Source organism: Euprymna scolopes, chromosome 1 (genome assembly GCF_053919585.1).
Source record: "Euprymna scolopes isolate OS-2025 chromosome 1, ASM5391958v1, whole genome shotgun sequence".
NCBI lineage: Eukaryota > Metazoa > Mollusca > Cephalopoda > Sepiida > Sepiolidae > Euprymna > Euprymna scolopes.
This window is the reverse complement of record NC_136482.1, coordinates 47490780-47513033: the sequence shown is the minus strand read 5'-3', so window position 1 is coordinate 47513033 and position 22254 is coordinate 47490780. Positions and strand designations below refer to the sequence as shown.

The 22254-nt window shown below is 29.4% G+C and overlaps 1 protein-coding gene across 3 annotated transcripts in view; it reads right to left on the bottom strand.

Annotated features, from left to right (window-relative positions):
* The window catches only part of LOC145294368 (uncharacterized), a 1286825-nt gene that overhangs the window by 936289 nt on the left and 328282 nt on the right, over positions 1-22254 (bottom strand). For all 3 annotated transcript variants that reach the window (XM_080141377.1, XM_080141396.1, XM_080141385.1), the window contains exon 3: positions 398-3734. The gene's annotated coding sequence lies outside the window, so the exon portion shown is untranslated. The remainder of the gene's footprint in view (positions 1-397; positions 3735-22254) is intronic.

Here is a 22254-nt window from a genome sequence, read left to right as displayed (position 1 = left end):
ATGACAATAAAGATGTGATGGAATGGATGCTTTTTCTACCAAAGTATCCTATATGATATGTCAATAATAAATCCAGACGAATGTGAATCTGATGTGTGAAGACCCAACTGCTTCACCTCACGCAAAGTGATTAGTTAAAAGCAATATCGCCACAGCCACCGTCACTTGGGCGCTTGCAATCTCCGACAGGTACCGCAACAACTCGAAGACTTGGTCACCCTTCATTTATATATTAATCTTATGTTACATACATTACGTCATGACAGTATATTAAGACATAGAACACAAAACAAAGCGATACTTAATTATAATTATTATTTTTTTTTGTTTTTTTTATTTTATTTGTTTTTTTTCTTTTTTTTCTTTTTTTTAAATGTACATTTTCATAACAACTTACCTGAAAATTGGATATCCACTGCTACATATACACGTTTGTTATTCCACAAACTTGAACTCACTAAATAAGATTATGTTTCCAAGTATCCAATGGCTGGTTAGAAATAGCGTATGTGAGTGAATGTTCCCGTTTACCTGCACCAGCATTTACTCTAAATCACTGCTCCCAAAACGAGAAAATAGTGTTTGATTGTATTTAATAATGCAATAAGACTATTTATGCAGTCATTTTGTGATCCAATATACGTAGATGTGCATTACTCTTTGTTTTTAGAGAAATATTTTTTAGTATTTCTTCCTTATGTAGTAAGTTTTATTACAACGATTTCGCTTAGATGTATTTTTTACATTTTTTATAGGTTTTTAATGAAGCATTCCTACTAAAATATCTGTATTTTCATTTAAAGTTTGGAAATAACTTAATGTTTCTTTGCGGAATAAACAAAATTATAGATGTATACATATATAGAAATACACAAACATGTATATATATGTGTATATATATATATGTAGATATATATATAAATATATATAGAAATATATATAGATAGATTTCTATAGATATATGTATATATATAAAGGTGTTTATATTTCACACTCTCATACCAATTCTCGGACAAATACAGGTCTTTAATGCAGGTGTTCATATATCTAATAGCATTTATTTAATTGATACATTATGCATACATGTTTTATTTGGACAGTAAAGTAAGTTTTCATTTGCATACGCTTGCTTCATGCGTATAAATTACGTACTGTGTTGTCATTATTTTATTCGTTAATTCTTGTTACATAATGATATGTTTATTACTTAATGAGTTAGAGTTAAACAGGCTTTCCCGAGAACGAATTTTATGAGGGCAATATGCGTTTGTCAAAGCTTAAACACTTTATTAATAGGCATTGATTTCTGTTTGTCTGTGTATTTATCTTTTGCCAATATTAAAGTGATAATAAAATATTCTTTGAATAAACTTTGATGGGGGGGAATTAATCGATACATAAATCGAAGTATTTATTGACAAACAGATCGATTATCTCAAAAGTCTCACAGCAAATAACATCGAAGTTTGAGTGATTTACAATTCAGCGTTGCAACGTGTTTTAATTTGATTTTAGATAAATACAAATAAGGAAAAACATATTGCAATTATTAAGAGTGTTTAAAATATGCTCTTTATGTGTATGAATTGTGAATCGTTCGATGTTTTTTGTTTCTTTTCTATTTAACCATGCCCTTGCGAAAATCAACTACAGACTTACAAACATTTCTTGCCAAATATACGTCTAGTTTATCGATCTTCTTAGTGAAGACACCGTATAAAGCCAGCATGCATAAATTTGTGTTTATCTTTTTCAGGCCAAATAAGACCTGTCAAGAGGAATTCCAATATCATTTGCATACGTTACAACGAATGAAATTACATACAGGATCCCTTAGTAATATAGGTATTTAGTATGATATAAAAATTAGTTATTATTACGCCATTAAAAAGTAAGCGAGAGCAGTTTTGTAGAAGATGAGATATGTAATGTATGTATGTCTACAGATTAAAATTGTATGATATTTCCTAGCATAAAAAGAAACTGGAATAATATGGCATCATCTATGATGTTAGTACATTGTGCGATTTGTAAATCCATTCAAGCAATTGAGCACATATTTATAGAAAAGTGTAAAATGATATCTAATAAAGAAGAGCTATTCGGTTATTAGGAAGGATCAGATGTATAATAAAATACTGTGAAATTAAATATGTCTGTGGATTTATCTGTAAATTAAAGTAATAAAAATGTAAAAATATAATTTAATTTTTTATCGCTAAGGACACTGTTGTTAGTTAAGAATACAACTAACGTTTGTTATTATATACCTCGATAAAATAAGTGCCTTATTTTCTAATTAGAGAATATATATTATACATACACACATACGCACATATATACATATATATATATATATATGTATATTAGATAGCGAAAATATATACGTACATTTATATTAAGGAACTTGTTTAAATTATTATAAAGTGACGTTTTATACACATTTGAAATAAAAAAAAATTAATTTAAAATAATTATACTATATCATATAAGTACATACAAACAAAATCATTTGCTCTCAATATAGTATGTGGTATTATTGTTTCGGTATTTCATACAGGAAAAAATAAATTAAATTTAATACGTTACAAATTAAAGTACACTTACATCTGATTTTACCTAATCTATTAATATTCTACCATTTCAACTTGCTAACTTATATATGTAATGGTCATATAAATTCGAAATACGCATGTAAATACATGTCTTACGCAGATCTGAATTCGGCAGAAATTTATGTCGATTTATTGAGGATTTTTCTTTCCTACACGAAATGTTTATTTAAGGGAAACATTCTTTACGCAAAACGAATAACATGAAGATTGTTGGGTTTTGATGGTTCTTCAAGAAAATTGCTTTTTACAGCAGAAATCTATTAGCAATATCCAGATATATATTAATCACTTAGCAAATAGGCAGTTTCTGTATGAGTTGCATGAAAATGAATATTCGCAGCCTTACAGAAAATGTATGCGTGATTTTTTCCTCAGACTGTGTGCGTGTCAAAAACGACTTTTAGAAAATTGCAGAAAACGAATCACGCAATTTTAAATATAAAGTCGGAATATAATAGTTATTATTAATTTATATGTATTTATATACATATATATATATATATTATATTTATACACACATATATATATATATGTGTGTGTGTGTTTAGTGTGTATTAGATTAAATTAGAATATTTATTACAATTAATCATTTATGTGTTTTTTATTTATAGAGACTGAACAAAAGGAATTATAAATTTATATAAGGAAAATAGCAGAAATTCATTATTGATCACTTATTTTTATTAAATAAAATTTTTACAAGAGTTCATCTCCCCAAAAAACAGTAATTGGAATTATGCTATCTTTTATTATGTACTTATTGTTTGTTTACTTTTATATAAGTGATACTCCTTTAAAAAAAAACATCAGATTAGATAAAATATATAATCCCTCCCATTACTGCAATTAAGCTAAATATTAAAAATAAATATGTAAATCATGTGTTAGAATATAATGTAAAAAATAAGAATGATATTTGTTGTATTCTCTATGTAAAATTAATCAGATGACTGAAAAATAATTTTGGTTTTTGGCAAGAAAGATGGTCAGGAAAGCTACTGCGTTATCAGCGAAATCATTATAGTGGTGCTTTTCTTATTACCAAGGAAATAGTTTCTTTTGAAAATGGCATTTATTTTGGTTTCAGAACAGGTAATTGATGGTTTCGCCGGCCAGAATCTAAAAAGAAAACAAAAGAAATGTAAGCATAAATATGGAATCACAGCATAAGGTATTTATGATTATATGAAAAGAAATATAATTTTTAATAATATTTGGATAAAATAGTTTATATACATAAATCAGTCCTGCATATGAAAATAATTGTAAAAGGAAACGTCCAATTAAACGATTTGCATTATTATTAATTGGATAAACATTGCTTCTAAGCTGGAATGTTGATGAGGCATGGTAATAGTTAAAGACCACATTGCGTTATTGGAGTACAGTCGAACCATAACACACATATTCTGAGTTTTGTTTCTCATAGATGCAGCATACACTGGGAGAAAAATTTGCTATGATGCACACCACATGCCCTCTCACTCTCACATAAATACACGCACACAGACGCACACATACACACACGCATATATATATATATATATATATATATATATATATATATATATATATATATATATATATATACGCATGTATAGATTTTCATAAGTAAAAAACGCCGCCATATATATTATGCAAATAGTTTTAGCATTTATTTTTTAAATTTATTTTATCTATATTAATTTCTAGTTTATTTTGAAATATATTAAGATACACTATTTTTCTGTATCTTACGAGCAATTGAGAAATTGCCTATGTTTGTCACTGTTTATTATCAATGGATAATTTAATGTAATAATATTACAAATACATTATTATTTCGAAATTTCTATTCTTTATTATTCTGGTAATTATGCTTTCGTAAAAACCCAAAAATGTTCCCCGAAGTAAATTCCATATTTACTGCAGTATACTGTAATTTTAGTGAAGCTTATGATTTAATTTTAGTGAATTTTATGATTTTCTATTACCTATGAGTTTGATTTTTAAAAATATTTTTCTACATGTATTTACATATACATGAGATATATTTATACTGTATACTCTTCTAGAGTATGTCATATAACGGAGAACTTTCGAAGCATCAATACCATTTGAAATTACGTATATTTATTTGGTACGATTACATTTTACACGAATTCTGTGTTTATGTTTACATAATCACATCGGTTTTGTGCAGCAAATATTTTCTAGTTGCAAATACACACACACATTTACATGTACACATACCTATGAATATATATATGTATATATGTGTACATACATATATATAGATGCATATATATATACATGCACATATTTATATATGTGTGTACACACACACATATATATGAATACACACACATATATATGTATATAAATGTATGTATATATATATATATATATATATATATATATATATATATATATATATATGTACATATTCATACACCCACATATAGTTTTAATAAACATGGTCAAATTGTGTAATGCATCATTTAACTGTTAGGGGTATATTGTAAATTCCTTACATTGCAAAAATATTACCTAAACAATTTCAAATTTTACTACTTAATGGAATTTTATATCTATTATTCAATATTGATATAAGCTTTCACATTCATACCACATATACCATATTATAAAAGCTCAACATGTTATGTCAGTCTTCGCCGATATAATACCTGTTTAATTCTAAAAGCGTAACACGTAATACTGATCTGTATGATGTTTATATGCATATTAGTTTAATTGACTAACTCGATGAATTGGATAAATAGTTACATTTTTTTCTATTTGATAGCTTTATATATCTACATCTATATCTACATATATATATATATATATATATATATATTGATATGCATGTATTAATTCATCAGCGCATTCTTTGATCTCTTTTCTGCATTCTGATTTCATTTGCCGTTTGATACGCGCCGCATGATTCTTATATTTGATTTATTTGCTATTTGTGAGTAGTGGCAAATTATCCTTGTTCGCTTATGCTTGTCAATATTATTCTCTTATAATGTAACGTGTCCGTAATGCCTACATAATGATGTCACTGAACAAAATCTTGCAATCTGGCTGATACTGAAGATTACGTCAGAGTAGATTATGTTGGTGCAACTATAATCTCAATAATATGCCACACTTTAATGTTTACATTAATACAGCCATGAAGGTTAGACTTTGTATGCATCTTACGTTGTGTATGTTCAGGATTAATTTGTATAATGTTTAACAAATAATCATAATTTTAGAACACGTGTTTAGTCATAAGGGTTTGTGTATTCAGTTTCATACAGGGTGAATAAATAGGGATTGGATTTCACTGAAAAATCTAATAGTAATAAATGTTGTTCTAAATTTAAATTAATTATTAGATATCAAAAAGAACATATTTACAAATTTGCGGTTTTATATCGTTGTAAGCACACTTATATCGCCATATTCTTTTATGTGATAATTTAAATAGTCTGCTGTTTCTTAAATTTAACCCAAAAGCAGCATTCGATGAATTTCAATGTCTTCATAACACATATAATATTTTACAGTCAAGTAAATACATTGTAGACTCAAATAAATTATCGGAGTTTAATCTTATAGAACAATATAGATATTGGAAATAATTTATCTTTTCAGAAAATGTATTATCTTAATAATAGTGATATAATATTACACACGCAGATATACAAAGTCGGACACACACAGACCCGCAGACATACACACATACAAGATGACTGCTTCCTCTTGCCATTTATTCTGTTAAACATTGTACGTCTGTGTGTACGTAACTTACTTTTTAATCCAGCTTTAGTCCTACATGAAAGTACACATATGTTACATAAAAGTGTTCATTCTTGTAAATTTGATCCCATAATAATATTGTGAATTCTCAGATTGCCGTGTCAGGCCATGTTTAGATTTCAAGTTGGACTACAGATATGAAAACTTATCGTTGCAGGATGTTGTGTAAAACCTCCCCATAAGACTGTGGTTCCCGTCTCTGATTTTATGATTGCAGATTATTTACAAAACCCGCTTATGATAAAAGGTATTTGCCACATACAGTGCACTTCAGTTCCTGTTGTAATTTCTCTGACATTACATGTTTGTCCTGCTATCTGAAAATACGTTTTAAGACAACAAGTTCTTCACGCGTGCCTATAAAAGGATTTTGCTCCACAGTAGTCAATATATTATTTGGGTTTCCTAGTTATCCTCATACATCACAAGTACTTAAATTAGTTTTTCAAAAAGATTATAACCTTTTTCTTGGTTTACATTTTGGTCTTTTACCTCTAATTTTCTCGCCATAAAACAGTTGTTTAGGAATTCCTCGTGGCTGCATACATTTTTGCATTAGCTCTCGTACAGGGAATATCATACCCATTGTTCCGCGACCACATCGAAAAAGATATTGATTCATGTGATGAGAGAGGTACATACCTATTTCAATTAATTAAACAACATCTTTGCTAAAACTTATTCTTCTGCTCCAAGCAAGCAAATGCTTCCATAATTACCACACTCCATTCTTTACCCAATTTCTTTGTACATTGGGACTTACTTTGAATCAATCCAATCTTGAGGGATATGGTTATTATGTTGATCAGCAAAGAGGAGTGCATTGACTGTGTTGATTACGCTATCTCTTCTAAATAACAATAATTAAACCAGTATCTTATACTGTCTAGGCGGATTATCAAAAATATATAAAAAGGGATCCATCCATCGTTTTATGAACGATCTTTTGATTTAACAGGTGCCAATGTTGCAGTAAGAAAACTTGTCTGATTTTGTAATGCATATCTTTGCAAATTTTGCGCTCATACTTTACCTGAATGGCTGCTGACAATATGGCGTACGACTTAATCTTCTTTCAGCGTGTCTCACGCTGTATTTTTTCTTCTTCTTTATACTCCTTTTCCCCAGTTATTTATGCTGGCCAATTAGAACTCAAGCATATCTGCTTAGCCATTTATTTTTCTTTCAAAGTATATGTAACATCATTTTAAAGTATATGTAACATCATTTTAACCAAACCAGTCACTATGTTTAATTTTTTAATGTTAAGAATTTAAGCTCTTTTGTTATGTATTCTGACTTGAATCCTTCCCAATTCCGTCAAATAAGGTATTAATAAATGATGCTCTATGAGTTTTACCCGCTTCCTTGTTTGGTACCATAGACACTTCGACACATTTAAGCACCTTTACTCCATTGCCTCGGGCCTATTTTTCTTTATTCACAACTGAAGTTAACCACGAACAGGATTGTGATAATTGTCACAGCTTACACCCTGAATAACTCTTACAGTAAACATATCTTAGAGATCACGCTTGAACATAATGATATAACAAAGGATATGACCATACTTTGATCTAGGGTGTATCCAAGTTATGCTGTGAAAGGAGTTCGTCTGTAGAAGATGTTATATCCCGCAAGGTTTTCTTCAGTGCACAACTGCACTGAAAAATAAAAATCTTATTATCATTTACCTTACCAAAGTTTTATTTTCCTAAGACACTCCATGTTTTGTGATCACGTCCAACTCCTGCATTAAAGTCGCCAAACGACAATATCTTATTTGCTTTTAGTATCCCTTCGATGCAATTTCTTAGATCTTTATAAATCTCATTTTGACATCCTGGCTACTATCCAAAGTAGGGACATATACTGAGATAACACACACGTAACGATCATGAGTAAATGTTCTCTCGGTAACCTAATTCGATCTCTTATTCTGCATTTTTTTCCAAATGGGAGGTGGTAACAAAACTAACTCCGCATTCCCTTTTTACTGTTGTGGGTTAGCTTTTCGAGAGAAAGGAATATACTGCACTATTTTCAGTAAGTCCATCTTTATCATAAAAAATTATTTAAGATAAAGCAAAAAAATCCATGGTGTATCTAGCTAATTCACTCGCAAAAGTTATACTTAGCTCTGGATAAACCGACTCTTATGTATCAAAAAGTGTCCTTATTTTGAGGTAGCGATATTCAAATATTTATTGATTTTTAAAAATAAAAAACACATTGATTTATTTTTTGCTTACCCCGCAGAAATGAAAAAAAAAGAAAAATCAGTCGCTGGTAAATTACCATCGGGAAATAGGATCAAACAATTTTTAGGTAACCTCTTCCTGATATTGCCTATAATCTGGGTGAGCAGCGCTGCCACTTAAAAAAAGATGCTTAGTCGCAAAAAAAATCAACCAAAACTAGTTTCTGTCTCTTTAATCTTACAACGATGATAAAAGAAGCTGCAAACCGCGTGTGTGCAAATTCATGACTATAACCTTTCAACTTGTTAGGTCGCCTCAACTCTAGCGCCAAAGGACTTGTAATGAAGGAATATCTGTACCCCACAATATATATATATATATATATATATATATATATATATATATATATATATATATATATATATATATATATATATATATATACTAGCAGGGCCCGTAAACGGGATTATACCCCGAAGAACAAACTTCTCATGTAAAGAAAGGCATTCGGCATGGGCATGTAACCCCATTCCTATGTTTCAAATGGATTTCGGATTTGACAGCTCCGTGTGTAACTGTGGATGTGGTTGGCAAAAGAAATAGTCAAAAATTTAACGTATGTAGCGATAATACAAAAGGAGTGTAACCTATTCGCATGAAAAATAAAACAAACAAAATATAAAATAATAGTTATATTAGTTCAAAATAGATTCACGCCTCAATATTTTTTTGCACTATGACCTATTTGTGTAGAAGGAAAAAGTTCTCTCCGTGCAAGGTCTATGGAAAGAAAAAAAAAATTATAAAAGGTCAGTAAACCGCTATAAAATATGTAAAAATTTGCGATATCCGGATGAAGCCCAATAATAAAAAAAGGTTGGGGCATTGTGAAAGTACGACGTTTATGACTTGATATCCCCCCACACACACATACACACACACGCACATACACACACATATATATATAATATTAATATATATTGCTTATAATATATATATATTTATCTAATACGTATATAATACATAATTTATATATATATATATATATATATATATATATATATATATATATATATATATATATATATATATATAGTGGCGGCGACCGGCTTTGCCCGGTCGTAATATACGCCTGACTATAATATTAAAATTTCCCAAGGGACGTATATTATTTAACTAATGAAGTCGTGATTTCAACAGTAATACGAAAATGATTTGTTGCCATCGACAGTTAGTATCAAAACTGAACTCTTACCATTCAAAGCGTATGATGTTACCACTGAACAATATTAACACTGGTTAGAAACTAAAAATGAGGAAAATACAACTAAGATGAATATACAAAATATATCAAAATTTTTTTCAAGTTTGACTCATTTAGAGTCATTAAACTATTATTACAGCTAAAAACCATAAAAGGACGATGGGTACAAATTTTCTTATTTGAAACCCTTAGCGCCGGTCAGCGTCTTTAATTTCGGTGAGATAGAGATTGAATATATATATATATATATATATATATATATATATATATATATATATGGTTGTGTGTGTATGTATATATATATATATATATATATATTTGTATTTATATTTATGTATATATGCATATGCATATGTATATACGTATATCTAAATATATATATAAATGTATATAAATATATCTAAATATATATATACATATATATAAATACTTTATATATATAAATATATAACTCTACATAAAATTAAATAAATATATATATTTATCCGTATATATATTTGTGTATATGTATATATATATATGTATATATATATATATATATATATATATATATATATATATATATATATACATATATATGTATATTTGGGAAAGTGATTGCTAATTTATAATTAAAATTAAAATTAAAAATAGAAAATCTGTTTCATAAGAAGGAACACAACATACCCACTAAATGTGTACGATCGTATCGGAGACGATGTTTTATTGCGATAGACATTAAGTGATGGACAATAATTTTAACATATAGGTTATTTTGAACCAGAGTCTCCTCATCAGCAAAAACATATTTGGTGTGTTTTTTTTTTATAAAGACACCATAAATAAACATTGCCGTTTTTAAGTCAGGCGGATGTATCTGGAAAATATTGAAATACAAAGGAAAATATTTACTTATTGATGTTGATAAGCAAATTAATATGGGTTGAGAATAAAAATTACAATAAAATTATAAAACTGAATTTGGTTTTAATATAAGATTATAATAATGTTTTTAAGAACATTTAACAAATATATATATATATATATATATATATATATATATATATATATATATATATTCAAATGGCTCGCCTTTTGCAAATCGTAATTTTCGTCAAATACTTCATTTTGATGCTTATTTTAGCTTATGAATGCTCGAAATGTGGAATTTTCAATGTGAACCCCAATGGAATATGTTTAACCATTAGAATAATTTAATAACGCCTAATTGAAATCAAATAAATATATTAAAAATCACGGGAGATAATCGCATTTGTTTAGTAAAATTATCAAAGGGAGATAATCAGCTTATTTACATTATATACAAGGATAATATTGAATAAAATTTATTATATTTTACTCATTTAATTTTTTATTGAAACATGAAAAGGTAAAATACTAACATGAAAATGTAAAATACTAACATGAAAAGGTAAAATTTAAATTGATATTTAAATAAGATATAACATAATTGTAAATATATCAGATAGACTAATGATAATAATAATATTAATAATAATAATAATAATAATAATAACAATAATAATAACAATAATAATGATACAATTTTATTAATAAATATATTACATTATAAATTAAAAACTCTAGGATCGATTATTAATAAGAAACATTTTTAATGACATATGGTGGTTTATATTTGTTAAATATGTATCCAAAGTTTATGAATGCATGGGGATAAAAGTTCATCCCTTGAATTTAGGAGGGTGGTTTAATTTTTTTTATATCATCATATTTTAAAATGTTTAGTGCTTCATATCTACAAAGAGCACAGAATCTGTCCCCCCTGCATATATCCTGTATATGATCCTGTTATGTCTCATTTTAAATTGAAGGAAAGCTGCTCATCATTGAGGTGCAAAATATGTTTAGATTAAGTGGTTTGGTTCACCAGGGAGGGAATTTTAAAAGTGTGCTTGTTACAACCTGCTAGAGTTTCTGTATTTGTATTTGTATCTCATTAATTTTTATATTGATAGAAGTAATTATTTTTGATGAAGGTTTACAATTGTTGAGTAAGACATTTTGGTCGTGTTTTTATGAAAGATGTCACTGCATATATAAGGGGCTTTAAAGCTTTTTCTAAAATTTTAAAGAATTATCTGGCTATGGATCTCCCTATGCCTGTCCTTTACGCTTACAGACTTTGGTTTGTTGTTTATTTGTGGCTCATACTTGCGGTTCCATTTTGCTTTGATTTTTTTCATTTGGGTCATTTTTTGTCATTCGTATGCGGGATGGCATGGTCATATTATAGGTTATTATGCTTTTATTAGGTTTATTTTCAATGCAGTATTTGTTTATATCATTTTTATTTATGGATTTGATTTGTAATTTGTATTCTGAGTTTTTAAGCGCTTCATTTTAATAGTTTTCATTTTTGTTGTTAGAACATAGTGTAGAAATTCTTAAAGAAACATTGGAAACTATTGATTTCAATATTGATTTAGGGGGGTTTGATTCTATATAGACAGATAGTACAGATTGGTTAGGTTTATGATAGGGTTAAAAAGTAGACTTTTCAAGATTAAAGTTTATATCTAAGAAATTAACCAGTTTTTACCAGGGTCGATTTTTATAGTAGGGCCATAATTTTGTAAATAATTATATGGGCACACGTGTGTTTATTTACTCATATGCGTTCATGTTTTATATTGTTCTGTACAAGGTTTGATAAACAGATGTTTTAAAAATTACTTAAAATTTAATTTACGGATTTCCTTTTTTTATAAGAGGTGTTATATACATGTGCAAAGGGCAACGGTGAATTAAAACGTGATAAAGTCCCGCACATGGGACGTTAAAAAGAAAGGAGATTCTCACTATATTGGGGCAGGGTTCGAAGTTACAGAATGTCAGACAGTGAGAAAGGCAGTTAAAGACGAAATTCGGACAAGAACTTAGTGGATCTTATGCCTTAGAGGCGAAGGGAAACGTGGGCAGACCATGTAGCTATATAATATTGGATTTCTGGGTCATCACTCAGCCGGCTGATGAATAAAACTTACCATCTATATTTTGTAACTGTTTGCCTTCGTGTCGTCATTGGCCTAACTGAAAGGTAATTGTGTCTCATCTATAAATATCTCTGTAAACGAACTTTATATAAGTCCCTTAAAGAATTAAGTATCCGTCTCTATCATAAGTTAAATATCTCCCCTCCGATATAAAAGAACTGTATAACCCAATCCTTCAATAAGAATTCGCATCTCTCCTAGCTCTGTTATAAATGACTCTCTCAGAATATAAATGTAATTACCATACCCTGTTCTGAGTCCGCGTTATATTTTGTCTCAGTAAGTCTTTGCGACGCAATAGTAAGAGAAAATAAAGAAACATGTCCACTCACGCACGAGGACAAAACGTATTAAAGTAATTAAGGAAAATGCGATATGCTGAAACCAGTTTCTGATAAAGAATGAAAAATATGTTCGTTAAAAGAAATTGTTGAGTATGTGACTATTTTATATTCTGATTAAATAATGATAAAATATGTTTGTTTAGAAAAAATGAACTTATGTATATATATGTATGTATATATATATATATATATAAACATATATATATATATATATATATATATATATATATATATATATATATATATATATATATTTCGACAATCCGCACCTGTATTCGTTTATAAAATGTTTGGAAAAACAGTTACTCAAAGTGTGCATCTTCCTATGTTTGTGTAATGTTTTCACTTAAAACGTAGCAATTTTAAAAAGAGGAAAACGGAAAAATTAGATGTTTATCTTGTCTTAAAAAAGAAAATTAACGTTTTCCAGGAGTAACGTAATTTCTGTATTCAAGTAAACAGTGAACTTTTCAGTTTTATAATTTTATTTTCTCGTTATAAATATTGACAATTGTCTTTTGTGGTACCCTGTGAAGTTTTCTTCTTGTCTTAGGTAATGCCTATAAATTTGTTATTTAGTTTGACTGTGTATTGCTATATGTATGTATATTTTGTTTGAAGTTGCACGCTCTAGATAAGTTAAATCTAGATTTAAAAAAAGCAGTATTACACAGTAACTATAGTGCGGAATACAATTGAGGTTCAGCCTATAATTTTCGGTTAAAAAACACAGGAGCTGAAGGTCAAATAACGGTGATTTCTGTAATGTTTTTTCGAAACACAGTCGCTTAAATAAAAAAAAAATTCGACTTGCTTTTCAATGTTTTTTTTGGGAAAAAAGTGTAGAGGCAACATGAAGTGGAAAATTTGAAGCTGCAAGAACAGATATCGTTTTTTTTAGCGGAGTTTTCGTGTGGGAGATGCTAGTTGTATCTGCGTCTAGTGGATAGAAAAAGAGCCTCCTTTATATAGCGTCAGAATAGATCTGGGGTAGCCGCTAAGATCAAAACTTGCTGCAAAATGCGCAGCTTAAGAAAACAAAGAATACTTCCTTAACACATATTACTGGTGGCAGATGGTAATAACAACGTACGGAGGCATTATTTTGCGAATTATATTAGAGAGATTAGTAGAACGAATAAGTAGTAAAATAATTAAAGGCCGCAATATCATATCAAGTAACATAGAATTTATGTTCTTAAGAGATAAATATAGTATAAGTTAACGTCTTAAGTCTTTCTCAGAAGTATGTTAGAATAATACTAGCTTTGTATTTTGAGCGCTTCGATGTATATATATTCGAAAAGTTTCACATATTTCCATGAAATAATAGTAAAGTGTTTCGAAAACACCTTTCTTGTTAAGCGCAGAGGTCTATGTGGTTAGGGTTATAGTTAGAGAGTGTGATATTTTTCAGATCTTTTTCTGAAGTTTTTAGGGTTCTAGAACTTGAATGCCTGAGTGGTTGTTTATGATAGAAAGGTATTTTGTGAAAAGGCCAATAAAAATACTCGGCATTTTCTGTTTGGATCCTAAAACGCAGTGGGAATAAATAAATGGAAACCATTGATGAGATGAATGGCTAGAATAGAAAGATTATATTTGTTAAGACACTCGTTGTTAAGAGAAACCAACAGACGAGGTACATGAAGTTGTTTTCTTTTTCTGATAGGCAAGGGATGCCTCGGTTTGACTCTGGTTAATCGGTAGCTGGGAATAAAGGACGATATAGGTTATAGAATACGTACCCTACACTCAAATTGAAAATGACATGGAATCGGCAAAGGTTATCGCGTCCAAATAAAAAAGAGAGGTGTTATCGGGTAACGAAAGACCAAAGAAAACATCCAAATAAAAGTCGTACATTTTCTCATCATGTGGAGTGTGAAAATTAAAGTATTGTTAACCTAATAACAGTACAGAAAGGGAAGAACGCCTATAGATCTCTATTAAACCACCCTTCTCTGAAAGATATAGTTATATAGTTTATTAGCTATAGTTTAGTTTAGTTAGACTAAATATACAATATATATATATATATACATACATATATACACACACACACAGACACATATATATATACACAGTTTTGAAAATAATAAGTGGAAGTTTCTCAAGAGCTCTTTCGGCTATCATCTCATCAGGAGACAATCGATAGTGTACAAAATAATATTATGTCGAAAATAAAGAGTTCTAATGGGGAACTAATTAAATATGCCAAAAGTACGGGGACACAACAATAAATTTATTTACGTTTAAAAAAATTAAAATATTGGCACAACGAGGGAGAAAAAAACGGAAAAAAAAATTCAAAGTTCCTCAAAGAGAAACAATGCGTTGGATGTTTCCTTTTGCAGGTAAAAAGAAGGTTGAAGCACCGCAATAGAGACAGACACCAAAATCTTTAAATGCTCTTTGGAGTCCGCTCTATGTAACACCTCGAACCATTCTATTTTATATCTATCGGCACAGCACGGGTTGTCAACCAAATGCTGGCCAATAGCAGAGTCCAAGGCTGCAGAAGGAGGGAGACCACCAGACCCCATCCTCCCTTGTCTGATCTTGAAGGTGGAAAGGATAAATATATAGACTTTTCAAACTCTTAAGCTTTCTGTAATAAAAATAAAAATAGCAAAACTAGTGTTTCTTAAGTTATTTTTAAATACTTATACGTCATCTTATTAAAGAATGCTATTTTCAAATAGGAAATAAAATATGACTCCAAACGATAGGTATCTCAATGCGATTGGATCCTGCGCCATTTTGGGCAAATTTGTATTTACATAGACTCGAGTATATATATATATATATATATATATATATATATATATATATATATATATATATATATATATATATATATATATATATATATGCCGTCACTATTTAAAAACTGATATATCTAAAACATATAACTTTCATGGATGTAGGAGATTTATAGATGGCCTTAAATGTATACACGATAATGATAAATTCGAAAAATAAAGCATTTGTACATCCAAACGAATTAAAATTGCATTGTGAACATAGAGGACAAAGGGCTACATTTCTTTTGCACACTGATCACCACTTATCAAGGCCCGGAAACTACTCAGGGATAAAGGTTATTGCAAGTACATTACGTTAGTGTGGAGATTTGATGAGGTGTTTACTTAAGGGGGCGGTTCATTAGAAATTTGTTAACGTTTGACTTGAAGACATCCAAGTTGTAGTCCGGTGGGAAGCAGGCAGAGGGAATAGAGTTCCACAGGCGTGCAGATCTTAGAAAGAAGCTTAGTTCATGGAGTCCGCGTTTTGATTTAGGCACAGATATAGAGTGAGGTAAATTTTTCACAGTGGATTAAGCTAGACGGGTGTTTTTCGTAAAAGATTGGCGAGGGGGGACAAGAGATTGGAGTTCAGACGAGCACCTGCCATGGAAATAACGATAAAACAAGGATAGGCTCGCAACGTCTCTTCTGTGGGAAAGAGGCTGCAGGGAAGAGAAAAGGGCATCCCCCACTAAGCCAAGAAGTCTATTTTGTACTCTGTCAATTTCTGGATTTAAATATAAAAATTGAGGATGGGATTTTTCTTCACAAAATATTTGATAAAAGAAACGCTTACCCCTTTCAAATAGTACGTATACGGCATAAAGATAGTACCTGCCCTGTTTTTATGTTTTTTGGAACCATTATGTCCGAGATTTTGAGAATAGCTCGCGTTAATTGAAAATTCACAGATTTTGTACCACTAGTTTCTAGCTTAGTAACAAGGAAGATAAAACAAGATGGGGATAAAAATAAAATATTTAAACAATTAAATGAAGCTTTTGTTCGTTATCCTGATGCTTTTTAATCGTTTAAGATTAAACAGACAATATTGATAAAGGGAATCGAAAAATATATTAGCAATGTTTAAAATGTATTTATAATTACATATAATACATTTTTAAAAAGGGGTATATATGTATAAATATTTTTAACCTTCATACATTTAATTTTAAATCAATAAGAATGTAAATATACAAAATACTAATAATATTGGGGATGATTTTTTAATCCGAATCTACAAGACTGATGAATTAAAAAATATATCCATTTTTAATTTGGAAATTGATGAATCACACAGGTAAGAAATTCATTTTTATAGCATGAAAGCATAGCATAGTCATTGCAATTAAGAATAGGAAATTGGATTAAATGTTTGTAACTTATCTTCTTCTTTAGATTAAGGGAGGTTGTGTTTGATCAACACTGCTGGGGAGTCATGATGTAATATACTGTTTTGTTTTTAAATCCCAGAAACAGTGTTTCATGGTAAACAACTGATGATCCCTTAAAAAATTAAAAGTACTATAGTAAAGTCGAGAGCGAGTTGATGCAGTTATTGCAGTTGATTAACTGAGTTACTGACTTGATGGTTTTCTAACGAATGATACATTTTTTATGTTATTTTTTTATTATTGTATAGTTTTAAAGGTTAATAACTTCAAAGACTATATATATATATGCACACACACACACACACACACACACACATATATATATATATGTATATATATAAGAAAACATTTTGATATAAATGTTATTATATCACCAGAGACATATCGTAATAATAAATAACAAAAAAACACTATTAAGGTGATGACATTGCTAAGCAAAATCCTTAGTAGAGATCTTTCAGTATTATATGAAACATGCAATATACATACTGTTGGCCTAACAAAATTTAAATTTGAAAGAAAAAATGTATATTAGGATATCTACCATATGAGAATTACAAGCATTAAGATGTATGCATAAAGGGGATTAAACGTGAATAGAATAGAAAAAATAACAATATAAACAATTACACCTATGAGGAGAAATGAAAAGACGTGCAATGGAATTGAAGTATATATGTAAGTAATATCAAAGGAAAATATGAATTTCTAAAAAAAATAAAATATGGATTATTAAAGAAGAATAGATATTAAAATAGCGCAGGAAAAATTGTGCTGGGGTAGATAAATTACATGACGCATGTTTGGGCGATTATTCCTCACTCAGACTAAATTTTTACATAATCGCCTGTGTATACAATGAAATGTTGCCAGCTCTGAAAAAGATCGTTGATGCGACTCGGTCCATTTTTAACGTCCTCGATTACTCCATTGAGTCAGAAAAAAACATAATGATTTAATAAAGACCCCAAATAAATGAATGTCTGACCGGATTATGCGGTGAGTACGACAGCCGAATTTTATCAGTCTTCTGTCTTTCAATATTTTTTTTACATGAGGTTTCGTTTAGAAAAAATGGAATATTTCACTTTTCTCTGGCCTTCCATGGGCTATGGGAGATTTCATTTTTGTGAAAGTTTCAATATAGATATGAATGTTTACAGTTAACCCCGATTTAAATAATAATTTATAAAAAATCAGGCGTATGACATGCTTCCTGTCTCAAAAAGTGCGGGCATCACTTTGCCTGCAGATGTGTCCTTCTTAAAATACTTCTTTGCTCTGGAGAACGAGTGGTTCCACTTCGTTGATTGCTATTTTGACTCACAATCGTAATAATAACACTACTTCTTGCCAGCTGCTGTGATGCAGTTTAAGATATATCACATCCACTTCGGTACAATTCAACAATTCTCGACAACTATTCAGTTTTTTTTCTCTGTTAGAATTCGGAGGAATTCTCCAAAAAGAAAAGTTGTGTATCCGAAGGATTAAAACATGATTTCAAGTATAATGACATACCTGAACAATCTTTGCTACTGTGGTGATTGCATGTGCGCCGGAACGCGCATTCCTGATAAAATTTTATTATTACGTGGAAATCGAATTACCTATCTTCTAACAGTTTGGGCATAAACTAAATCTATTTCGATCTTCTTAAAGGTTCATCAAGCGTTGGTTGGTGTTTATCGTTGAATTATTTCTGCTTGTTTGATATAATTGATGCATGTCTGCTTCAGACGCATGCTTATGAAAAGTCTTGCTTTTAAAGCACTATCAATATCTTCACCATTGGATAACGTTTTCACGTATTAAATGCATAATTTCATTCATCACAATAAGGCAATTTGATTCAATCCAACCCATACGACCAAGAATAAAACATAGGTCCTCATACTTTGAGAAGATCTTCGTATGTAAACGGTCAGATACTATTATTTTATAGAACATATGCTCACGCACACAATATGAAAGAACTGTCTACCAAATATATGAAAATATGATATGATATTTTCTCCAAATACAAATATTTTACAAAGAAAACAACCAAATTCTAGACGCCTAAGGCACAAGACTATGTGTTGCCATTGATTGTTACTTTTTGAATTAATAAAATAATTGCATTAATGTTATCTTGGAAAAAAATGATCAGAATCGTGGCGTCTTCTTTAATTCAATAACATTATAATTAATTGTACTAGATGCTTTCTCCGTATTCTCGTATCAATATAAGATGATATCATATACTTCTGTTGTGCATAATATGTAAAATCCATACGCATATATTTTATATAATTATATTTACGTTTGAACCGTATAAAAGCATAGGGACAAATATGTGCTTGAAATAAAATGTATTCTCCAACCTTGTTTTCAGTTTGAAAATAAAAGAATTGGAGAATATCTGATCCATACGATGCTAGAAATACATTTAAAAAGAACCCTTGCCATTTAAAATTTATTATATATAAAATAAAAAGATTGTTTTTCGCATTATATTGATTTGTATCGCTTCGAAAACAAAGCCTATCTATTAGAAATATTTTATCTTTATCATTACTTTAAACCAGCTTCTTCACTTTAAATTTTCTACATGTTTCCTGCTTCTTGAACTCTACGTGTATGCAGGTTTCTTTTTATATAATGTGAACATGCAATATATTAAATAATAGCCACCCACAGCAAAGTGGTAAACAACAAAGAGTAAAAAATATGCTGTGTACGTTGTATTATTGTTTTATTGTTTTCGCATGTTTTTTATTTGATATTTCTTTTATATTTTCTCCTAATCTAATAACAAAATAATCGCCCGAATCCTCACTATGTTCTCCTATGTTATTATAAATAATCGTCCGAATCCTCATGTCGAAGGTCTAGAGCTATTACATCAATCCGTGACTATTTATCATGGACTAATACTTTTACGACAATCATTTTGTAGCAATAGTATTACTTTATTTTTCTAAATGTGTAATTGCACTCATATTTTAAGATGTTAAGTGTGAATACATGTGACATGATTTTTTTATTCCATTAAAGGATTAATTGGATTATCGAAATATTTTCTTTTACATTACCAGCACGCAAATGTCATTTCGTAGAATTATTTCTAAAAAACTAATTCTTATTTCTTCAAACTCGAACAGCATCTACATCTGTCATTCAATCTGGCGAGAATATATATTATTGTTTTAGCTTATACATATTATAAAAATTACAAATTGTGTGTGTTTTTATATCAGAAATGTAGTCTGTTTTTGTACAAAAAAACTCCCAAAAGAACAAGGAATTAAACTTGACCAAACACATTTTAATATGCTGCACAGTTATCTGCCGTTATTGTGTTTGTTTCGGTTTGTTCATAATGTGATTATTAATTTGTTTGTTTTGCGCCGTTACATTAAAGTCTAATATATGCATTAAATTATATATAATATACACGTTGTTGATTTTCCTGTAATACATACTTAACAAGAAATGTTATATCTAAGAAGAGATACAGAAATATCATAAGAAAGTACATTAGAAAGAAAAGAGACACAATCCACACTGTTACATACCGTTCGAACAAAGTATTTTTTTAAACTGTACAGTGTAAACACCTGTTTGATGATATTAAACACTACTGATGTTGAATGCAAAAAAAAGGATCTTAACTAAAATTAGGAAATGATGCTCGACAACATATGTGGCGCAGAAAAATCGTTTTCGTTATTTTGTCCTTTGAGCAAGCATGTTATACACGCAGATAGAAGGTCGCCGATCGAAGGTGGCCTATCTAAAATGCAGGTATTATGGAGGGATAAAGCATTAACAATGTTACAAAAGAGAAATATGCCCCTTCCTTTGATATTTTCAAAGTACTTGCTTAGTAGGATTTTATTTTAGAACAAAACACGAGCTTGAGGTTGTTAGATGTTGTCAACTATATATTTTTAAGCTGGTTCAGTATGTTTGACTTTCTATTACTATTATGGAAATCTTCATTCTTTTATCACGGTGAACATACCTTTGGCATTCTAATCAATATTTTCAATACTAGTTGCATAGGCAGAAGAGGCATTGATGAAAAATTCCAAATTTCAAGCATGTAAAAAATCGCATGCCAATTTAAAGGATTTTTATTATTCAATAGCCATTGTATTTTCTACTGAATTACGTCATATATTAAATCAATGAGGTGATCATAGTTCCAACTATAACTCATCGAAAAAAAACACATCGTTACAACCTTGTATCAGGATATTAACTATGTTATATCTTAAATAATACATATTTATGAAAACGAATACTATTTATACAGACATGTGTTTTTTTTACCGAATGTAGGAGGTGCAAAATATAAAATTCGCTGTGTTAATAGAAACATATATATATATGTATTTATATATATATATATATATATATATATATATATGTATATATGTATATATATATATATATATATATAATCAGATGTAAATTTGACCTTTTTTGATAAATATTAGGGAAATGCAAAAGGAGAAAAATCAATGTAAATAAAGTAACGTCTATATCGTTAATCATACATTCACGTAGAACGAAACTTGTAATCATGCGGAACATAATTTTCTGTTTTAACGAAGATAGAAACCAAATGTAATTCCGGCACAATCGCTAATTGAAATTCATTTATGGATTTACATAATGTTTATTTCTATCTCCTTTTCATAGTGATTGATATGTTTTCTCGTTTTAAAACTGTAAAGCTTTAAGTGGTTTATATATTATTCGTAACATGAGCGAAAAACGTCATTTTATATCAATAGTGTGGATACTTACGAAGTATGGTTTTGCTTTTT